Genomic DNA, 17,598 nt, shown 5'->3' with positions numbered 1-17,598 from the left:
AGAAAAAAGTAAAGTAAGAATGAATAAATAAGTGATTACAGAACCAATGCAGATTATACTCAGCAATGGATGTCTGAATATCCAGTGTCAAGATTGTTTTGTGTCTTGAGGGTAGAGCACAGAAACTATATATCAAGTTGCCATTGTACCCCATCTTCCCTCCATCGTTCATTCTGTTAGGTAGCTTTAGCAAGAGAGAAATGCTAAAATTTCTTTTGAATTGACCCATATCAACATGGATAGGCCTTTCCTCCTTATATAAAAACAAGATTTAGGGTGGTTAGGAGTCTTAGAAATAGGGTTGCCAGATAAAATACAAATATAAGACCACCTGTGAAATTTAATTTTTAGGTAAACAACAAATAGTTCTTTAGTATAATAATGTCCCAATGTATAAGGCCCTCACCATAGGAAATACACTAAAAACGTATTTATTGTTTGTCTGAAATTCAAATGTAACTGGTGTTCTCTGTTTTTGTTTGATACATCTGCTCATCCTTCCTAGAAACCTCCACTGATTTTTATCCAGGATAGAAATAGCTTTGATAACAGCAGTGACATGCGATCATCGTTGTTTTTTTTGTTTTTGTTTGTTTTTTAAGATTTTTTATTAAGGGGACGGACACCTGGGTGGCTCAGCAGTTGAGCATCTGCCTTCGGCTCAGGGCATGATCCCGGTCCGGGAATCGAGTCCCACATCAGGCTCCACGCAAGGAGCCTGCTTCTCTTTCTGTCTATGTCTCTGCCTCTCTTTCTGTGTCTCTCATGAATAAATAAAATCTTAATTTTTTTTATTAAGTAATCTCTACACCCAGTGTGAGGCTTGAACTCACAACCCCAAGATCAAGTTATATGCTCCTCCAACTGAGCCAGGCACCCCCATCCTGTCTTTCTTAAACCATTCATCCTACAAGTTATAGTGAGGAAAAATCTGATTTCTATATTTTCCACCCCGTGATCTTCTAGTCTTGAAAAGCATCTCATTACTCTTCTTCCATAATAATTTTTAAAACTACGTATTTGTTCACGCAATGAAATCAACATCTCCCTGTTTCAGTCGTTCCCACCGCAGAGCATCTCTTTCTAAACTTCAGCTCTTTATTCTGGTAGATACCTAATAGTGCTCTTTCTTTGTTTGTGTCTGTATTTATACTTTTTTTTTGTATTTATACTTTTATTGTGAAAAATGTCAAACATAAATGAAAGTATGGAGAACATTATATACAAACTACAAGTACCTATCACCCGGTTTCAATGATGATCAACTCCCAGCCAATCTTATTTTACCTAGATTCCCATACCTCATCCCTCTCCTTTCTCCCACTGCTGGATCCAGGACATCATATTATTTCATCTAAATTCTTCAAATACAGCTACTTCTTTATTCAGCACTTTGGACATTGTCTATTGGGCCTGTGTTAGTCCATTAGGGCTGCTGTAACAGAATGCCACAGACTGGATGGCTTATAAGCAACAGAAATCTATTTCTCACAGTTCTGGAAGCTGGGAACTTCAAGATCATGGCACTGGCAGGTCCAGTGTCCGGTGAAGACCTACTTCTTGGTTCATGGATAGTTCACTCTAACCACACATGACAGAAGGGAGAGGGGAGCTCACTGGGGTCTCTTTTATTTTTTTTTTTAAGATTTTATTTATTTATTCATGAAAGACACAGAGAGAGACACAGAGACATAGGCAGAGGGAGAAGCAGGCTCCCTGCGGGGAACCTGATGCAGGACTCGGTCCCAGGACCCTGGCATCACGACCTGAGCCAAAAGGCAGACACTCAACCACTGAGCCACCCCAGTGCCCCTGGGGTCTCTTTTATAAGGGCATTTATCCCATTCATGAGGGCAGAGTCTTTTTTTAAATTATTTTTAAAATTTATTTTATTTCATTTATTTCTGATAGGCACACAGTGAGAGAGAGAGAGAGGCAGAGACATAGGCAGAGGGAGAAGCAGGCTCCATGCACCGGGAGCCCGACGTGGGATTCGATCCCGGGTCTCCAAGATCGCACCCTGGGCCAAAGGCAGGCACTAAACCGCTGTGCCACCCAGGGATCCCCCTTTTTTTTAATTATTAAAAAAGATTTTATTTATTTGAGAGAGAGAGAGAGAGCATGAGCAGGGGGAGGGCCAGAGAGAGAAACAGACTCCTTGCTTAGTTAGCATGGAGCCGGTCTCCAGGGGCTCTGCCCTAGAACCCTAAAATTATGACCTGAGCTAAAGTCAGATGCTTAACTGACTGAACCACCCAGGCGCCCCAAGACAGAGTCTTTCAAAGGCCTCACCTAATACTGTCACATCGGAGGTTAGGATTTTTTTCCTATTCTTTTGTTTTTATGCAATTTTATTTGAATTCAGTTAATTAACATATAGTGTATTATTAGTTTCAGAGGTAGAGGTCAGTGACTCATCAGTCTTATATAACACCCAGTGCTCATTATATCCTGTATCCTCCTTAATGTCCATCACTTAGTTACCCCATCTCTCCACCCCCAACCCCTCCAAGGAACCCTCAGTTTGTTTCCTATGGTTAAGAATCTCTTATGGGATCCCTGGGTGGCTCAGCGGTTTAGTGTCTGCCTTCGGCCCAGGGCGTGATCCTGGAGTCTGGGGATGGAGTCCTTTATCAGGCTCCCTGCATGGAGCCTGCTTCTCCCTCTGCCTGTGTCTCTGTGCCTCTCTCTGTGTCTCTCATGAATAAAAAAAAAAAAAAAAAAAAAAAACTAATAAAATAAAAGAATCTCTTATGGTTTGTCTCTGTCTCTGATTTCATCTTGTCCTATTATTCCTTCCCTTCCTCTATACTCCTGTTTTGTTTCTTAAATTCCATATATGAGTGAAATCATATGATAATTGTCTTTTTCTGATTGGCTTACTTCCCTTAGTATAATACCCTCTAGTTCTATCCACATTGCTGTGAATGGCAAAATTTCATTTTTTTGATGGCTGAGTAGTATTCCATTGTGTGTATATATGTGTATATATATATGTGTGTGTACATATATACATATACACCACATCTTTATCCATTCATCTGTTGAAGGACATCGTGGCTCCTTCCACAGTTTGGCTATTGTGGACATTGCTGCTATAAAACACTGGGTGCAGGTGCCCCTTCAGATCACTACATCTGTATCTTTGAGGTAGATACCTTAGATAACTAGTAGTGCAATTGATGGTCCTAGGGTAGCTCTATTTTTAACTTTTTGAGGGATGGAGTTTAGGATTTTGACATATGAATTTGGGAGGGACACAAATATTCAGTCCATAGCAGGGTCCTAATATACAAGAAGATCATTTAGCACCTTGAAAGCATTAACTGCTCCTCATTTTCTTTTTCTCATTCCAATAGTTACATGATGAATTTGGGGTTAAATCAATGTTTCAGAGTTTACTTATTAAAAGTATACAAAATATCAGTCATTGGTAATCAACTAGTCTACCATGACTGTATTTCCTTTCTTTTTCTTTTAAAAGATTTTATTTATTTATTTTATTTATTTATGATAGTCACAGAGAGAGAGAGGCAGAGACACAGGCAGAGGGAGAAGCAGGTTCCATGCACCGGGAGCCCGACGTGGGATTCGATCCCAGGTCTCCAGGATCGTGCCCTGGGCCAAAGGCAGGCACTAAACCACTGCGCCACCCAGGGATCCCTATTTATTTATTGGAATGAGAGGGAGCAGAGGGAGAAAGAGAAGCAGACTCCCTACTGAGCAGGGATTCCCTACTCAGGGCTCGATCCCAGGACCCCAAGATCATGACCAGAGCTGAAGGCAGATGCTTAACTGACTGAGCCCCATAGGCAGCCCTGTATTTCCTTTCTTATACAAGTTTTTGCTCTTCCTGAAGTTTGTAAGTACTTCTTTTTCCTAATAGTCCGTAGTACCCATCCTCCCCTTCTTCCCTGTCCTAATAGAAATCCGCCCACCCAGTTCAGAGAAACAGAACCAATAGGATATATATATGGAGAGAGACAGGGAGAGTGAGAGAGATTTTGAGAGAGAAAGCTCATGTACAAAGATCAGAATGGAATCTCAGAAGCTAGAAGACAACAAAGCACTTACCTTCAAAATTCTGAAGGCAAACTATTTTCAACTCAATATTCTACACAGTCAACTTAATTCTCAGATTCTTTTTTTATATACAACATCTCTCTCTCTCTCTCTCAAAATTTGTCTTTCTGTCTCTGTTTCTCTCTTTCTCTCTCTCTGTTTCATCTGCATAATCCGAAAATGCCGCAGTGAGCTTCCCTGTGAGGTTTTCTTCCTGGCGGGCATACAGTAGGCTCTTGTAATTGGGAAACTCAATTCTCTCAATTCCTGAACCATTCTTGGAATGCTTATATTCCCAAGCATTTTCTCAAATTATTTCAGCGGTAATTTTTGGTATTCTTACTTCTTTGTACAATTTGTCTGATTTGGCTGACACCTTGTGGACGTCTCCTCTAATTTTTTTTTTTATCTTATCTCTTCTGTTTATTTGCTTTTTTTTTTTTTTCTGGAACATTTCCTCAATTTTATCTCTCAATCATTGGTTGAATTTTTATTTTGACTACAAAATATGTTTAATAGTAGATTGTTCTTATTTTAGGGACCTAAAATTGTCCTCTTACTTTCCCAAAGAAAGTAATTATAGGTTTAAAATTGTAGTCATTCTGTTCTCAGGATTGTCTTTGTTTTCTTCCAAACTTCAAAATACCTCTCTTTGGTTTTGGTCTTTGCTTTCATATTGGACACCAGCTACTTGTGATCATGTGACAGTGCTGGCCAGTGAGCCACAGAGGAAGGCAGCGAAGAACTGGATGGGAAGCTTTTCCTCTGTGGGTAAGAGGATGTGCGGCCTCCTCACCTCTTCTTGTCTTCCTGCTTTGTGTTTAGAGGAGATGACTGAAGTCAGAGGAGCCAAAAATGCTAGTTCTCAAAACTGTGGTCTGGGGGCATAGGGGTTGGGTGGGTGGGGGTAGCCCGGGTGGTTCAGCAGGTTAAATGGGTTAAGTGTCTGCTTTCAGCTCAGGTCACGATTCCGGAATCCTGGGGTCCAGCCCCACGTCAGGCTCCCTGCTCAGTGGGGAGTCTCCTTCTCTCTCTCTCCCTCTGCCCCTCCACCCCACTCATGCTCTATCGCTCTCTCTCTCTCCCTCAAATAAATAAATGAAATCTTTAAAAAAAACAAAACAACAACAACAAAAAAACCCCACAAATAAACAGGGATGCCTGGGTGGTTCAGTGGTTGAGTGTCTGCCTTCAGCTCAGGTTGTGATCCTAGGGTCCTGGGATCGAGTCCTGCATCGGGTTCCCCACAGGGAGCCTGCTTCTCCCTCTGCCTATGTCTCTGCCTCTCTCTGTGTCTCAAATGAATAAATAAATAAATAAAATCAATAAAAAATAAAAAAATATAAAAATTAAAAAATAAAAAAATAAAAAACTGTGGTCTGGGGACCCATGAGGATCCTCAGGAACTTTCATAGGGCTTTATGGGATCAAAATATTAATAATAATACTAAGACATTATTTCCCTTGTTCTCATTTTTTCATGAATAAACAGTCACAGCTTGCCTGCCTGGAGTCTGTCTTCCCTCTTGGCCTCGTCTGCTTTGCATCTTACCACCGAGTCACACTAATGACACAGATGTGGTTAACAGCACAGACCACAGGATGGTGCAGAGTTTTCTCCTCTTGCTTTGGTGAACTTAATTTATTTGTTTATTTGTTTTAAGGAGGCTTCATGCCAGCTTGGAGCCCAACACGGGCCTTGAACTCATGACTCTGAGATCCTGACTTGAGATCAAGAGTTGGACGCTAACTGCCTGAGCCCCCCAGGCTCCCCTTCTGGGAACTTTATTCAGTGAAGCAAGCCCACACCGTGTTTGCTTCAGTGAGGGGAAGCAGCGGTGTGGGGAGTGCAGGAAATCAGCCTGTCCATGGTTTTGGTGCAGACTGAGATCGTAGTAAACTGAACGTCCTAGGCCTTTGTCATGAGATCAGCTATTTTGGTATACTTGGTATTCTGAACCTGTGAGCCAGACTTTACATTTATCCTGATTAAATTTCAAATGTTAGATTTTTGTCCATTATTCCAGCCTGTCAAGATATTTTCCAATCTTAATTCAATCACTGGGGATAGCGTTTATCCCTCTGAGCTCCTGATAAGCCACCATCTCGGCATCACAGCATCGCAGCGACAACACCAGACGGAAATGGACAGCACCTCTGTGCTCACTGCTGCTGCTCTGCTCAGGTAAAGAAAGAACGGATGGTGGAAGGAGCGCTAACCAAGGATTTTTTAAAAAAGATTTTATTTATTTATTCATGAGAGATGCAGAGAGAAAGAGGCAGAGACATAGGCAGAGGGAGAAGCAGACTCCCTGCAGGGAACTCAATGCAGGACTTGATCCCAGGTCTCCGGGATCGTGATCTGAGCTGAAGGCAGACTCTCAACCACTGAACTGCCCAGGCGTCCCTAGGATTTGGTGTTTCAAGGATAAACTCTTGGATCCTTTTTCTTGTACTTCTGGCTGTCAGTACTAGCACTCAGTTTCTGGCCCTGCTCCCCAAAGTCTATGGACCAGAGATGGGAGTTCCAAAGGAAAGTCCCCAGTGTAAGTTTCTGAGAAGGCCCAGATATACTAAACAAAGAAGAGGTGGCTTTCTGGTCACTCTTTTTTTTTTTAAGATTTTATTTATTTCAGAGAGAGCGAGAGAATGAGACAGATCACAGAGGGAGATGAAGAGGGAGAAGCAGATTCACTGTCCCTCTGCTCTTTTTTTTTTTTTTTTTTACTTCCTTTTCTACCCCTGGAGTCCACAACACAGATTACCAGGATGGTAGGCTTCTGGAGCTGCATTAGAGAGTGTACTAGAAATCAGCCACCTAGTTGTCCAAGTAGGTAGACGAAGGATCAGTGAAATTATGTTCCTGGCCTTGTGCACCCTGGAAGAGGGCAACAGAGCCAGGACCAGAACCCCCATCCCCTTGCTCCACACTGAGCCATGTCAGTCAGGTAATCATGATCAGATATGCCTGTCACCACTTCCTAGAGAATGAATGTGCATCCAGAATCTAGGAGACAACATTGATTTCTTTTTAAAATATGCATGGAAGGGGCACCTGAGTGGCTCAATGGATTAAGTGTCTGTCTTTGGCTCAGGTCATTATCCCAAGGTGCTGGGTTCGAGCCCCTGTCTGTCTCTCCCCTCAGAGGGACTCAGAGGGAGTCCCTCTCCCTCTGCCCCTCCCACTGTTTGTGTGCTCTCTCTCTCACTCTCTTTCTCAAATAAATAAATAAACAAACCCTTTTAAAAAATAGGCGAGGATAGGTTATGGCATGGAATGCAAAAATCACTCGGAGTTTCAAGATGAAAGAGGAGGATTCAGAGAAATGTGCATTTACTAGTTACTTGGGCCATAGATGCCAACTCTCCCCAACAACACAAAGATAGATGATTTTATCTCAGGAAACAGTTTTGAAGCAGAGAAATAAGACCTCACATAGACTTCATGAATGTAACAGCACTGCTTATAGAGATAGGTCTATGGGAAGTGCGTATGGGGGTACCATCATTCTTTCCCTGTATTATTATTATTGGCTATATGTAGAGTGTGATCAATGCACAGAACAGAAAAGAATGTGCTTTCTTCTGGGGTGCTGGAGTGACTCAATTGGTAAAGCGTCTGACTCTTGATTTTGGCTTGGGTCATGATCTCAGGGTCATGATCTCAAGGTCATGACGTCGAGGCCCACATCAGGCTCTATGCTCAGCAGGGAGTCTGCTTAAGATTCTCCCTCTCCCTCTGCCCCTCACCCAACTCACACACTTGCTCTCTCTGTCTCTCAAATAAATAAATTAATTAAAAAGAAAACAAGAGCGGCGGGACACCTGGGTGGCTCAGTGATTAAGTGTCTTTGGCTCAGGGCATGACCCCCCAGGTCCTGGGATCGAGTCCCACATCAAGCTCCTCTTGGGGAGCCTGTTTCTCCCTCTGCCTGTGTCTCTGCCTCTCATGAATGAATGAATCAATTAATTAAAAAAGAAAAGAAAAGAAAGAAAAGAAAAGAAAAGAAAAAAAAGAAAAGAAATGCTTTCTTCCAGGTAAGAAGCTTTATGAGGTGGCTGGTATGCCCCTGAGTCCTCTCTGTGATATATTGGCACATTCATTTCACTTTGTGAGGACATTGGTCAGTCCTTGCTAAATTCCAAGGAGGCAGAAAGACTACATGATTGAGACTCATTTCCCCTGGCTGTGGACTGACTTTATTATCCATAATTAACGGTGAGTAACTCGGTGGATGGTATCCCTTTGCAGGCATGAATTTCTAACCAAGGAACATCTTTCAGCTCAGAGCGTTATTCAGTTGATGTTGCCATGGGACTGCGGCTGTTTATTCCCCAGGATGTTTTCCCAGAGAACTGCGACGTGGCTCTGGTGACGGAATGGATCTTTCATGGCTACGTGATCTTTTCTTATTCTCCCTTATTTAAAAGGAGAAAAGAAAGACCCTCACTATTTGTATAACATTTCCGTGGATGTGTTAGAATGCCAGAGGGGAGACCAATGCCAGAAATCTTGGCAGGGTAGAGGCCCTTCTGACTGTGTAATTTCTTTTTTAATCTGATGATGTGGTGGAAAGTAGATTTGCTTGGAAGAACCGAAGATCATCTCAATTTTGCTGAACACTCCGATCCTGTGCATCAGTGGTTACAAACCGATACGTCCTGTAATAAGAAGTCCATGGGTTCTAGAGTAGTATCCTCCTCAATCAGTACCTTGGTGTCTGTGTGTTTCACAATACAGATGTGTATAGAGAACATCTATTGGGCTTGCCTGCCTATTATACATTCCTTCTTTTTCAGCAAAAACACCTCAAATTTCTTTGGGGAATCCACGCCCCCTCTAGGGGTGATAGTCAAAATGTTTAACAACTGGAATGACACGGATATTCCCACACCCAGGCAATCGGAATGGAAGCTGACTGTGACAGCTGCTGAACCCAGACGTGCTCATCAGATATTGTTTTGATGGGTCCTGAAATCAAGATGGCCCAAGGGCCAAATCAAGATGCTTCTCCAAGGGCCAAACCAGGCCAAACAGACTCCCTGTCCTGAGAATTTGCATATTGATCCATGACACAGAAAACATTTGGCACAGATCGATCCCAAAGGTTGCCTGAAAATGCCAGCCTCTGGTGTGCCTTCTTCCTGTCCTTTATAACATGCCCTGGTTCAGCTTTTTCTTTGTTCTATAAGCTACCACCATATCCATCCAATAAACTGTATTTATTTACTTACATACTTATTTCTTGCTTACGTTCGCTAGAATTCATTTCTTTTGCTTACCAACAAGGAACTCTAAAACGGTAATTCAGAAAATAAGGTTTTATTTTATTTTTTTAAAGATTTTATTTATTTATTCATGAGAGAGGGAGAAGCAGGCTCCCTGTGGAGCCCAATGCAGGACTCGATCCCAGGACCCAGGGATCATAATCTGAGCCAAAGGCAGATGTTCAACCACTGAGCCACCCAAGTGCCCCCAGAAAATAGGATTTTAAAACGAATTTTCTGCAATGGGAATCTTGCTTCCCTGAATCATTTTATTATAAAATTGTAAAAATGATTCCATGGAAAGAAATAAAAGCCTTCAATAGGTAGAAAATACGATAAAATGGATTTAAGAAAAGCAGGGTTGTTGGGGTTGAGGAAGGCTTCAGTTTACTCACTGAGTGGCAAGGGCCTTGAACCAGGTACAGCAGTAGCTCTTTGCTTAAAGAAATTAAAGTAGCTTTCTACTTCTAGAATTGCCCTTTGACCCTTAGTCACTAGATTAAATCTTCCAGAACGTTTCTTTTTAAATCATTTTTTAAAAAGATTTTTATTTATTGGGCAGCCCGGGTGGCTCAGTGGTTTAGTGCCGCCTTCAGTCCAGGGCGTGATCCTGGAGACCCAGGATCAAGTCCCACGTCGGGCTCCCTGCATGGAGTCTGCTTCTCCCTCAGCCTGTGTCTCTGTCTCTCTCTGTCGCTCATGAATAAATAAATAAAATATTTAAAAAAAAGATTTTTATTTATTGATTTGAAAGAGAGAGAGAGAGAGAGAACACAAGCAGGGGGAGCAGTAAAGGGAGAGGGAGAAGCAGGCTCCCCACTGAGCAAGGAACCTGACCTGGGGCTCAATTCCAAGACCCCAGGATTGTGAACTGGGCCAAAGGCAGACGCTTAACCCAACTGAACCACCCAGATGCTCCCCTGCCCCACCTTTTTAAAGATTTTATTTATTTGAGAGAGAGAATGAGTGAGAGAGAGAGAGAGCAGGGGCAGAGGGGGAGGGAGAAGTAGACTCCCTCCAGAACATGTTTCTTGCATTCTAATGCACATATGGTCACTTAGAGGATCTCATAAAAAGACAGTCTGCTTCTACATATCCATCAAGCTCCCAGTGACTCCAGGGCTGCTGGCCAGGACCACAGTTTAGGCATCAAGGATCCAGGTTAGAAGATTCCTTTTCAGCCCAGTTTTCCCAGATTCCCCGCTGAGGGTTTCCAGACCGCCTCCCTTTGTCTGTGTAGAGTCCTCTTGTCATTCCACCCCTAAGCAGCAGGTGTCACCAACACACTCTGAGAGCCCCTGCTGGACTGACTCCTTGCTGGGGACCAGTTGATTGGTTCCAAAAGGATTCATGCAAAGCAACTTTAAATTTCCAAAGTAAGGATATTCCATAGCATTTGGTGATGGTTTGAACCCCAAGCAAAATGACCAATGAGGGGAATTCTCGCTACGTTTTTATAAACATTTTTATTTCTTTCTGATTTTTTTAAATGTTGGTCATTCATTCATTCATTCATTCATGAGAGACAGAGACACAGGCAGAGGGAGAAGCAGGCCCCTTGCAGGGACCCTGATGTGGGACTTGATCCCAGGTCCCCAGGATCATGCCCTGAGCCGAAGGTGGCGCTAAACCGCTGAGCCACCCGGGCTGCTCTTCTTTCTGATTTTCAATTCATCTGTCCATGCTTCACTGTGGCAATCTGGCTCTCTGCATTTTGTAATGGAGAAATTAGAAGTGGTTTAGTAAAGCTTGTAGCAGTTCAACTATTTATTCATGAGAGACACAGAGGGAGAAGCAGGCTCCCTGCAGGGAGCCCATCGTGGCACTTGATCCCAGGACCCCAGGATCACACACACCCTGAGCTGAAGGTAGATGCTCAACCCCTGAGCCACCCAGGCATCCCAGCAGTTCGATTTTTGTAGAGGGCTTTCTTATGCATTCTCTCTCTCTCTCTCTCTCTCTTTTTTGCATTCTCTTATTGATAGAAGAATCTCCACTATTATTATTCCCAATTTCCAGATGAGAAAACACAAGCACAGAGGGGAGAATTTAGTGACTTGTCCACTGCAATAATGTTGGGGGGACAGAAATGAGATCCCACCTTGAGTTTCTTAATCCTTCACTTTATCCTACTGCAGATGGACAAGCAAAAAGACTATCAGGGTTCTCTTCTGCATTAAACCTTGTTCTCCTCAGCAAGATTGAAAGTTAACTAATCTTGGGGCGCCTGGGTGGCTCAGTTGGTTAAGCATCTGCCTTTGGCTCAGGTCAGGATCCCAGTGTCCTGGAATTGAGAGCCCCTCGGGCTCCCTGTTCAAGGGGGAGTCTGCTTCTCCCTCTCCCTCCCCTTGCTTCTGGTCTCAAATAAATAAATAAATAAATAAATAAATAAATAAATAAATAAATAAAAAAAATCTTTTAAAAAGTTTCAGGCATCAGGACCAATTGTCCTGGGCATAAAGTCTCCCCAAATACAATGATGCACTTTGGATGCAATTATCTGAGATTGCAAGGTTTCTATAGACATTGTGTCTATTCACCATGACCAAGAAGTCCCTGTCCCACCCATGGTATCAGAGCTCCTTTGGAGAAATTTGTGGGGAGGTTAGACATTAGTGAAGAGGTAACATTTTGACTATATTTAAATTAAAACAGAGGCTTTGTTTTTTTTTTAATGCCTGAGGAGAAAGGAGTTGTCTTTCATCTTGGAGAACCTCCCCCAGGTTTTGCAGGCACAGTAAACTCTGAGGGCTACTCCGATCTCATCCTCCCCTTGGTGCTCCACACCCCTGCCCACCCCACCCCCATCTGGCACAAAGCCTTTGTTGTCACTGGGCTGGCTGGGGAGTGCCAAATCTCAGGATAGGAAGTGCTCCCATGAGTGATCCCTAAAGCACCCTCTGGCTCCGGGAACCTCAAGATCCCCTCCTATGTCAAGCATTTTGCACAATGGTTTCTGCTGGATGTTAATATGGAAAAATCAGGAAGACAAATGCCTCTGTGGTCAAGCAAATGCAAGCAACGCTTGTTGTTTTGTTTCTAAAGATTTTATTTTTAAGTGATCTCTACACCCAGTGTGTGGGGCCCAAACTCACAACTGTGACATCACCAGAGTCACCCCCTGCACTGACTGAGCCAGCCAGGCACCCTGAGCGGCGCTTGTTTAAATGGAGTTACCTGCATTTCCTTTTCAGCAGGGCTTCTCAGAGGTTTTCCTGTGCACGGAGAACCTTTCAGAAAAGATTCTCCCAGTTAGGAGATGAAGGCAGCTTTTGTTCCTGGAACATCTGAAGCTTACAAGACACTCGCTGAAAACCCCGGCTGCGCTCACCTTCCTGTATGGGCTGGACGAGCTTCCCCGGGGGGCCACCTGCACAGCGTCGGGGCCTCACGTTTGGTTTATTGCTCTGCTGTCGCTGGCTTGAAATTCTTAATCAGTGGTGGACAAAGGCTCTGTATTTTGGTTTTGCGCTCAGCCCCACAAACAGGTAGCTAGGGCTGCCTGTGGAGGCCCCGGAGGAGGCCCAGGAGGAGGCCTGGGAGACCCAGGAGGATGGGGTCTCCTCCCGGCCTCAATGTTCCAGAGGCTTTCTGAGTTTCTCTCCCTGCAGTTTACCTCCCTCCTCTTTCCACCTGTGCTGGTGCTCACCTGCCCCATCCCTGCTGCTTCTCTTCCTCTTGTACCTCCCCTTCCTCCTCCTCCTCCTCCTTCTCCCTTCCGTCTTACCCTTTCCCATCTACCCAGGCACACAAGATCTTTCTCCGGCCCAGGTTTATGGATCGCTGGAATAACGTTCTCTGTTCCGAGTCTCCTTGGCGCTTTTAATTATGGAAAGTACCCTATGCTTTAGCCAAGTGTGGGCACCCGGGAGTGTGGTCAGATGAGGCTGGGGCGCCTGGGGGGCTCCGTGGGTTGAGCACCCAACTCTTGACTTCCACTCAGGTCGTGATCTCAGGGGTCGTGAGATCTAGCCCCCGTGGGCTCCGTGCTCAGCGGGGAGTCTGCTGGAGATTCTCTGTCTCCCTCTCCCTCTGCACCCCTCCACCCCCGCTTGCACGCACACTCTCTCTCTCTCCAAAAATCAATCAATCTTGAGAAAAAAATAAATAAGGCTGGCATGCCAGCCCTGCTCTGGCCACTGCCACATCCTCTGGCTTCCATCTGGCATTCGGGGAGGCAAGCACAGAACAGAGTTGAAAGCAGGAAGGGAACACACTGCAGTGATCCTTAAAGCAGCGCTGTCTGAGACTAAGAGGCTCTTTTGTCTGTCTACACTTATAAAATCAGTGGTTTGAGGGACGCCTGGTGGCTCAGTGGTTGAGCATCTGCCTTCAGCTCAAAAGTCGTGATCCCAGGTCAGGGGATCGAGTCCTGCATTGGGCTCCCTGTGAGGAACCTGCTTCTCCCTCTGCCTATGTCTCTGCCTCTCTCTGTGTCTCTTATGAATAAATAAATAAAATCTTAAAAAAAATAAATAAAATAAAATAAAATAAAATAAATGGTTTGAAGTGAAATGTTGCTGTTAGCCTCTTACTATTAAAGGGAAGGATCGGTGTGGTACCCCTCAGGTCATGGAGGGAAGAATCATAACTGAAGATGACGATAGCTTCTCTCAGCAACAAGTCCACAAAAGCACTTAACTTTTCATAACAAGGCGAACTTCCATGCCTGGCTTGCAGAGCCCTGGAAGACCACGCATCCCGCCCAACCCTGCTTCCTTCCACCTTCCTCTCCTACCTTCCATTCTTGTAAGGCTCTGCTTGTTGCAAGTAATGTAAACTCAGCTCAAACCACTGTAAAGAAGAAACATGTATTGTTACCTTATAACTGAGGAATATTGCTTAAATTGAGCAATAAAGCAATAAAAGGGTGTGAATGGCTTCAGGTATAGCTGGATTCAGGAGTCCAAGTGATACCATCTAGATTCCTTTCTTGCTCCATCTTTATCTGTGATCCCTGCTTTCCTTTAGGGCACATTCTGTAAAAGGCGAAAGATTTATACGATCTGAAGAGAAACCAGAGTATAGGGCACATTCTGTGTCTAGATCTCTCCACCTGGATGCCAGGACCATTCCCAAACACCTCTGGGCTTGCACTTTCTTTGTGGCTTGTGATCTATAGAAAAGGTCATTCTCTGCCCCGCCCCCAGGGTTCCATAGCAAAACTGAAGGGGAGATTTGGATTGGCTGCAGACTATGATCATATCTGATGAGCCCACCCCTCAGTTAATTACAGTGACCTAGAGCGTGGAATGCACTGCTGAGGGTCATGTGCCCACGTGGTGGTGCTGGTGATGCCCAAGGTATTGGAAGGATGAATGGGCTCTTGTCCAATCACAGAGATTGGGTTCTCTTTACAGAAGAGGGTTCCTTGGAGCACCTGAGTGGCTCGGTCCAGTGTCGGCCTTCAGCTAAGGTCATGATCCCCGGGTCTTGGGATTGAGCCCTGCATTGGGCTCCCTGCTCAGCAGGGGGTCTGCTTCTCCCTCCCCTTCTCCCCCTACTCATGCACTCTCTCTCTCTCTCAAATAAATAAATAAAAATCTTGGGACACCTGGGTGGCTCAGTGGTTGAACATCTGCCTTTGGCTCAGGTCATGATCCTGGGGTCTGAGGATCGAGTCCCGCTTTGGGCTTCTGTGGGGAGCCTGCTTCTCCCTCTGCCTGTGTCTCTGCCTTTCTCTGTGTCTCTCATGAATAAATAAGTAAAATCTTAAAAAATAATAATAAATATCTTTTAAGAAAGAATAATAAACAAATGTCTTTTAAGAAAACATGTCTTCTTCCTGCTAGGAGAGAAAGATGTGTCAAGCAGACATAAAACAACCACTTTAGGTAACTACACCTTCTCAGTTTTGTTCCTTGACACTTCCTCTCCTCCATACTTTTCTGACTTCTGCTTCAGAGTCTGGCTATAATCACCTCCCTTCCTCCACGTTCCCAAATCTGATCAGACCTTCAAGGCTGAACCCACAGTGAATGCTCAGAAAGTGCTTTATGGACTCTTGGGGGCCAATGGAGCATCAAAGTGGTTTCATGAAGGAGCAGATTTTTTGTTGACTTAAAATGAGTTAGTTCTACTCTACTATTCCTTTTCATCATTCTTATGTGAGACTCTATGCTGACCAAGGCTTTTTAGTTAAAAAGATCAGCTAGACAAATGAATTAGTATAGAGGAAAGGGGTTAGACTGGAGGAGCTGAGGACATCTTGTAGAAGCAAAGAACAACTACGCCTCAGGGGAATCAGGAAGCCATTAAGTGATAGAATGAGACCCAGTCCTTCTAGTGCTCTGGAGAGAGACAAGGTCTCCAGCCCTAGTATCTGTCTGTCTGTCTGCATGGCTCTCTTGCTTTCTTCAGCAAGCTGCTATTGTTTGATGACTCATCACTGTGCTCTGTGGGAAAGATGACTTTCCAGCCTGGTACTATCACCTTTTAGAGTACATTCTCTGGGTCTCTTTGTTCAGCTTTCTGAGAAAGAGAGAATACATTTGGTCATGGACCAGCAAGTGTATTGGCTCTCCTTAGCCACTCCCCATCTGTCCAAGAATCTGTTCATTAGGGTTATATGGCACATGTATGGTTGCCTAGGCCATTGGTGGGAGCAGGTTTCCAAGGAGGGGCCGTGGACTGGGCAAGCCCCCCAAAACATGCTTCTTGTAGATACACACAGCAGCTGTTCCATAGGTTAATCAACTAAAGAGAAGAGAAGTTAAATGATGCATGCAAGGCCTCCCAGCCAGGGGAGAGGTCAAGGATGCTCTAAAACCCAGGTGTCTGCTCCAAGTGCTACTTTCTACCCCAAGGAAGGAGGGGGTGCCCAAAGCCCTAGCATGGATTCGTTCTCTGAAGGAGCAGGGATGTAGGAAAGGAGTCTAGGAAAGAAGTTGGACTTTGGTGAACCCCACAGAAAGCACTGAATGTGGGTGCCCACATGGAGGGGAATGGAATAAGATCCTTGGATTTGATTAGAATAGCCTTGGTGACCTTCAGGGGTCACCAAGCAGGTTTGGGGGTGCTAGAAATTGATAGTGGAGTTAAAGGGGAGGTGAAGAAAAGATGGAAATAAACAGAATAAAAGGGAGGAATGGATTATAAGAAATAACAAATGGTGGAATCTTGGTTCATGCTTTGGCACCATGGACTGCCCTCTGCTCCACTGAATTACAAGAAATTCTGGAAGAGCACACTGTCCAACAGTTTCATTAAAATGAGTGGGAAAACTTGCTACTTAGATACACATTAAGTTCTCAGATGCTGGTATACTTCAAAGAAACCAGGAAGTATGTGCTAAATAGGATCTGGGTTGAGAGGGTGCACTTAATAGAATAAAGTTCAAGGAGACGGCTCTATTGAGGGATTATTGCTAATACAGGCAAGGCCTTTTTCCAAATTATAGGGAAGTATCTTATTTCTTGTTGTATTAAATGCATTTTGCCTTCTAGAACTCTTCCTCAATTAGGAATGTTCTTGGGGGTGGCTGGGTGGCTCAGTAGGATAGGTCAGGGACCTTCAGCTCAGGTCATGATCCCAGGACCTGGGATCAAGCCCTGTGTCCGGCACCTGCTCAGAGCAAGGAGTCTGCTTCTCCCTCTGCCCCTTCCACCACTTGTGCTGTCTCTCACTCACTCTCTCAAATAAATAAATAAATAAACAAATCTTTAAAAAAAAAAGAATGTTCTTAGCTGCTCATAATAGAAAATCTAACAAAGACCAGTTTAGATAATACAATCTTGTTGACAAATTGAACTATAAATAAATAAATAAATAAATAAATAAATATTTTAAAAAAGATAATAGAATCTGTCTCAGCAAAAAGGCCACAAGTAGGCATTCCCAGGGATGGTTCAAATGATCATATAATCCAGGTTCCAAACTATATTTTTCTTTCTCTCTTTCTTTTTTTTTTAAGATTTTATTTCTTTACTTGAGAGAGAAAGAGCATGAGAGAGAGAGCGAGAGAGAGAGAGAGAGAGCTCGAGCAGGGGTGTTGGAACGGGCAGAGGGAGAAGGAGAAGCAGACTCCCTACTAAGCAGGGAACTCAACATGGGGCTTGATCCCAGGACCCCAGGATCGTGACCTGAGCTGACAGATGCTTAACCAATTGAGCCACCCAGGTGCCCCCAGACTATAATTTTCATTTCACCAGATTTTTCATTCCTTAACTGTTATCAAGATGACTATGGAAGAAAGGGAAAGAATGGCATCTTCAAGCCCCCTTCTTGCACTTGTCCCTTTTTATTGGGAAACAAATTATCTTCTTCAGA

The 17,598-nt window shown here is 44.0% G+C and overlaps 1 long non-coding RNA gene across 1 annotated transcript in view; it reads left to right on the top strand.

Moving 5' to 3' along the window:
* Positions 1-17,598, top strand: part of LOC140621557 (uncharacterized) — a 93,448-nt gene that overhangs the window by 61,549 nt on the left and 14,301 nt on the right. The gene's annotated exons all lie outside the window — the stretch shown is intronic.

The sequence above is a fragment of the Canis lupus genome, chromosome 30 (genome assembly GCF_048164855.1).
Source record: "Canis lupus baileyi chromosome 30, mCanLup2.hap1, whole genome shotgun sequence".
In the NCBI taxonomy this organism is placed as follows: Eukaryota; Metazoa; Chordata; class Mammalia; order Carnivora; family Canidae; genus Canis; species Canis lupus.
This window is presented reverse-complemented; position numbering and strand designations above follow the sequence as displayed.